This window comes from Littorina saxatilis, linkage group LG14, assembly GCF_037325665.1.
Source record: "Littorina saxatilis isolate snail1 linkage group LG14, US_GU_Lsax_2.0, whole genome shotgun sequence".
In the NCBI taxonomy this organism is placed as follows: Eukaryota; Metazoa; Mollusca; class Gastropoda; order Littorinimorpha; family Littorinidae; genus Littorina; species Littorina saxatilis.
In genome coordinates this window covers 39,822,363-39,828,362 of record NC_090258.1, presented here as the reverse complement: position 1 = coordinate 39,828,362, position 6,000 = coordinate 39,822,363, and positions in this window count along the sequence as shown.

The following is a 6,000-nucleotide window of genomic DNA, read 5'->3' as shown; positions in this document are numbered from 1 at the left end:
ATAAATTATTGAGCATTGTGTATCGAATTTTGTTGAAGTTATTTGTGTGTAGTAAGTACGAATCTTCGTATATATTAAGTGTATTAAAACAACATTAGAGGAACTTGATATGAGTGGATTTTGGATTGAACAGGAATGGTTGAGATCTTATGATAGGCTTATATGGTTTACAAAAAAAGTTCAAAGGTGTTAACGTTTGTGGGACGTTTAGGCTTATATTTAAAATTGGTATGCCAAATTACATTCAGATGAGGTGTGTTTGAATTATACAATGTATAAATCCTCCTTCTGTTTGGAGAATTATACATTTCTATTAGTATTGCCTGCTGTTGTTGCCATCCGGATTTGTCAGTTTCGAACAACAAATAATAAGTTGCCTGTTAATCAATTTCGTTTTGAGGGAATTCCTAGATTAAACAGGTTATTTTGTTTTTGTAACTCAGGTGATGTAGGTGACGACTTTCTTGTATTGTTATGTTGTTTAAATTTAAAAGAAACACGAGAAAAGTGCGTTTCAGCATATTTTTGTAGAAGACCAAATGTTATGAAATTTCAGGAATTATTTTTGATGAAGAGAAGAAAGAAATTGTTAAAGTAAGGTCATTTTACTTTTAAGATTAGGAAAATGTGTGGTTGATTCAATAATGCATGTTTTTATTGTGTTTCTTCATAAGAATTATTTTTAATTTGTATTTTATTTTATTTTTTACTTGTTTGCATGACGCCTAGTTTGTGTGTGCGTCCATGTGCGCTTGTCCAGCTATGTTTGTCTGTGTGTGTAACTCCGCTATCTTTAATGTCATTTTTGTGTGTATGAAGTTAGTTTGAAGATGTAATATATTTCTATTTTGATGGAAAAATAATTGTTATGCCTTTGTTGTTGTTGTTGCAATTGCTATGTATTTGTAAATCATATTCCTTATCCCCAGGTCCCAAGAGGGCCCCCTGTGATGAGCTTTAATAAAACCTTGAAACCTTTCATATCACTGGTATTATGTGCTTGCTACAGATGAAAAGTAGGCGCTATTCATTAAAGGGGGGAGGTTCATTATCTGAGAAAGAAACAATTAACCAAGAACCTGAAACCCAAATCTAAAATCTGCGGCTCCTAGGCAGTGTGCATGCACACTTTCTTTTTCCTGCCTCTTGCTATCTCTGAGGTATGGCGACCACAGCCAGCCAGCCATACAGACAGACAGACAGACAGAGAGACTTACATCCATTCATATATATATATACTAGACATATATGTATAGGTTACAACACGAGTGTTTTTTTTATATGGCTTGTATTTCAGTCAAGACCCAGCGGATGAATATCATCGAGAGACACGAGCCTCTGGCGAGTGGATCTCGATTGATATTCCCGCTGGGTCTTGACTGAAATACAAGCCATATAAAAAACCACGAGTGTTGTAACCTGTATATCCCATTCTACCATCAAACACAAAGTGTAGACTACCAGCGGCACTGTTGCGATCTGTGGATTGTAAAAACAGTGGTGCCAGCGAGACTTGGCCCTTTTGCAACCTTAAACTAAGTGACCGTCGCTGAAAAAATAAAACGAATGAGTGCATCGATAAGTACGCGGTAACACTACTTTCAGACCATTTAAAAGCTTTAAGTAAAGGTTCATAAGTTGCAAGAAAGTAATGAAGTCGTATAGAAATCAATTTAGTTGAAGCGCACAATTCTTTTGTTTTGCGTTTCAGGTCGGCAGAACGGGCGAAACCGGTTTGGCACCCATTTGGCTTACTCGATTCAGAATCGATTCCACGTTGTTTTTCTGGAACGTATTATTATACAATTAGGCTTATTGACAGAGAAGCAAATTTTAGGGAACAAATATGTAGGTTTAGATTTAACCATTTGCTCCCTATTTGAAATGTATCTACGTGATAAACTGTTTTGCGAGTGTGTTTGCATGGATGAACCTAAACTGGTATGGGTGTGAGGAAAACGGGACCAAGTTGGTGAAGTCGCGAATTGCTGACACCAAGTCTGTCACCGCCGATTGATTGCATTTTGAAGGAATATGACTGGATTACGGAAAAATACACACATGTTAAGTTCTTGGATACCTTCATCGCCAATGTGGACTTACTGCAGAGCCAGGCAAAAGAGTAGACTTGCTCGCAAAATACGTGAAACAGCCGATGTTTGATAACGAAGCGAAGCCGTGGCAAACCAGCTAAGGACGCTTCTCGGTTCCGCTACGCATGTCACCAGACCAGTGTTGTTGCTTTGAGCTTGACTAACAAACTCGAAACTGTCATTTAAAACATGAGCCAAATGTGTATTGATTGTGTGATTAGTCTATGTAACAGGGCTTCTATTATCTGTGCTCCCTAGCTTCTGTCAGTTCCCACACCGACACTCGAACAGTCGTCTGCTACGATGCAAGGCCAAGGGAGACTACTCTTTTGTTTTGGTTTTTATGGCAGTGTAACTATGTAACAGAGTATGTTCTTGTAAACCGGTCTGGACACGGAGAAAACGTTCGAAACAGTATTGAGGGAGCACATTTTCTTTCTGTTGTGTTGCATATTCTTTTTTGGATTATTCCTATGGTAGCGATGCTTGTCGACACACGGATAGCAAACAGAATGAATAGGTTCGATCGTTCGCTAGCATCTGTGTATCTTGTAAGTTGAATGTTCGTTTTTTTCGACCTGCATTGCTTTCATAATGAAAGAAACGTTTGTTTATTGCATCCCATACATCAGATCAGTTCCGAGATTCATTTTTGCGTGCAACTGATATGGTTTTCTGATCCGTGAGATACTATTGTGGAACTTCATACAAATGTGTCACATTGTTCGGCGCGAGGTCAAAGGTCGGGAGGAAAGTAGTTCTTTGCCCAAATCGGAATCTGCACTATCATATATTTTTTGGAGTCCATGATGTATTTATTGAGCTATAGAAATACAACATATATACCCATACTGAAGTAACAGAGACAAAGAAGGGAGGTCATGGGATATAAATAAATAGAGATAAAGAAGAGAATTTTAGCCGAATTGGATTTTGGATCGTCAGCAGTCTATCACTTTCGGATTGTAGGTACATATCAGGTATCGTCTGATTGGCTGCACTGAGTAAAGACGGGACATGTTTTTGCTGATTTGAATTTGCAACTGACACCTGCGTCAATTAATTTAGCAAAACTGTCACCACTCCTTGAAAACGCCATATTTATACACACACACGTAGACACACGCACACACACGCACACACATATTCAAATTCACTATGAATGTACAACAACAATTGTTTCATTATTAACTCTTGGTGCGAATAAAAAATAAATAATTCAGATTCATTATGAATGTACGAATAACAAAAAGTTGCAATCGAAACTCCTTGTGCGAATAAAAAACACACGTTCAAATACAGTATAAATGTACGCACGCACGCACACACACGCGAACTCACACACACACACACACACACACACACACACACACACACACACACACACACACACTTTCTCTCTCTCTTTCTCTCTCTCTCTCTATCTCTCACTCTCTCTCTCTCTCTCTCTCTCTCTCTCTCTCTCTCTCTCTCTCTCTCTCTCTCTCTCTCTCTCTCTCTCTCTCTTCCATGCCATTTTGCCTCAGAACCCGACCAGGCACATGGATACATAAGCCAGTAATATATTATATTTGTCCTGTGTCCATTTTTGTGTATGTGTCCTTTTGGAAGGATACTGCTATTCCGTGTGAAACCAAGACAGGTCTGATAGTATTGAGTTCACGGGAAGGAAGATGCTATCAATTTCGCATTCCCTTTTAAAGAGCAGCCTGCATTTCTTTGCAAATGAAACGGTTAAAGGCACAGTAAGCCTCCCGTAAACCATGACAGATACTGTCAGGCTTTTACACACAGTACAAACACCCTTCCATTTGAACGCTCACCGAACGGGAATATCCTAGGTGCCCTACGTAAAGAGCGAGCAATTTTCAAAGAATTAAGTTTTCGGATTGTCTCCATCACAATCGGACTGTGGTGCGTTTTGGCGCTAGACCTAACTTTTAAAATCTAAATAATAAATTGATAGCTTGTTACACAAACATTCTTAAATCATAAAAGAATTCTTTTTTCATCAAGACAAGATTAGTACAATTCGAAGTTTTGAAAGAAAAGCCCGGAAGCAGGGTCACGCAAGGACGTGGTTCTCGTAGCAGACGACGGTTTATGCCTATTGCCAGTTCCTCTGAACAGTCAAAAGCCATCGCTAGAGTTCTTGTGAACCACAGCCGTTTGTTTTGTGGATAGTCAGAGGTACATAATAACGTGCTATTGCAGATAAGCTCACAGCGAATTACAAACTGACGACAACATTGTGAAAAAGGGAAACTGGATCACACGGGTTCACGATGGCTCAGGGGTAAGATGAACCACGCAAAAAAAAAAAATCTTTGAAAATTGCTCGCTCTTTACGAAGGGCACCTAGGATGTTCTCAAGCGGTGAGTGTTTAAATGAAAGGGTGTTTGAACTGTGTGTAAAAGTCTAACAGTATCTGTGATGGTTTACGGGTGGCTTACTGTGCCTTTAGTTATTTTTTGTAGCCTTGTCCATACTTGTATCACTTTCCAGAAATGAGAACTCTATACAACGCTCGAATTTGCAATAAACAAGTTCTAGACTGACACTCACACACGCACATTATCTTCTCGTATTTCTTCCGTAGACACTTGAGTCTTATTAATCTTGTTTGTCTGTAGGTACGATTTTACGAACCCGCATAAACTCTTGGAAAAGACTAAACCGTATAATTTTGTTGTTTTGTAACACCGTATTTGGAAATGTAATTTTGTCTGAATTTATTCGACATGCACGTGTCCATACACACACACGCACACGCACACACGTCTCTCCGTGTGTCTAGTGCATAGTATGTTTTGTCGCAGTGGGCTACAGAATGCGCTGTCGAAGGGAAAGATGAGGAGGGGTGGAGGGGGTAAATGCAGTTTAAAAAAACACTTATTTGCACTCGCCCACAAATGTTTTTCTTCAAAAATGTTTTATTCAGGCAATTTTACATTTTGTCATGCAATGCACAGAAGTTACATAATGGCAAAGTGGATATGACGGATAAAAACACATTCAATACGAGGGACAGGTAATTATAATAGATCCTGTTCGACAAGTCGCCCACAAATTTGATCAACGCAAACCGTCACGAACCAACGCGTGATTCGATCGAGTTTCATTCTCGCCCACGTACAGCGTTGTGTATCAAATCGGACGTATATCATACTCATGTACACACACTAATTGCAATGTTAGGCACAAAAAAAAGGTCTGTTTACGGTAACATAGGCCAAAAAAATAGGGTCAGTAGGTCGGGATTTTTTTTTTTTTTTTTTTTTCAAAAAAACCATATTTTTACATTTTTGCAAAAAAAAACAAAAGATTTTTTTTTTTTTTTTTTTCCCAAATGCCAAAAAAAAGTCTAGGGTCGCGCGAAAAAAATAGGGTCGGTCGGGTTACCGTAAATAGACCTATTTTTTTTTTTGGCCTTAGATTCAATGAGGTCTTAGACTCATATCAGATGAAAAGGGGACGGAAGGAAGAAAGAAAGGGAAACAAAGACGAAGAACAACTAAAGAAAATAAGTTGCACATCTGGAATGGGTGTTATATCACTTAGCTTTCCTTGTTGAGTGCGACCTCAAAGACTGCCAACAACTGCCAAAAATAGCCGCAACTTTCATAGCCGGTTTTGCAACTTTGACAACAACAACAACATTCTTACACAACATCCCTCATCTTGCACACGCGCATTTGCAGGAAAAGTAACCGTGAATTCTCTATGAAATGATGCCAGTCTTACCGCCCGAGTTGAGGATGGGTCACTCACATCATTGCTTTGCGTGGATGATGATGATGATGATGATGATGATGATGATGATGATGATGATGATGATGATGATGATGATGATGATGATGATGATGATGATGATCGTCATCGTCATCGTCAAAATAAAAAAATTGC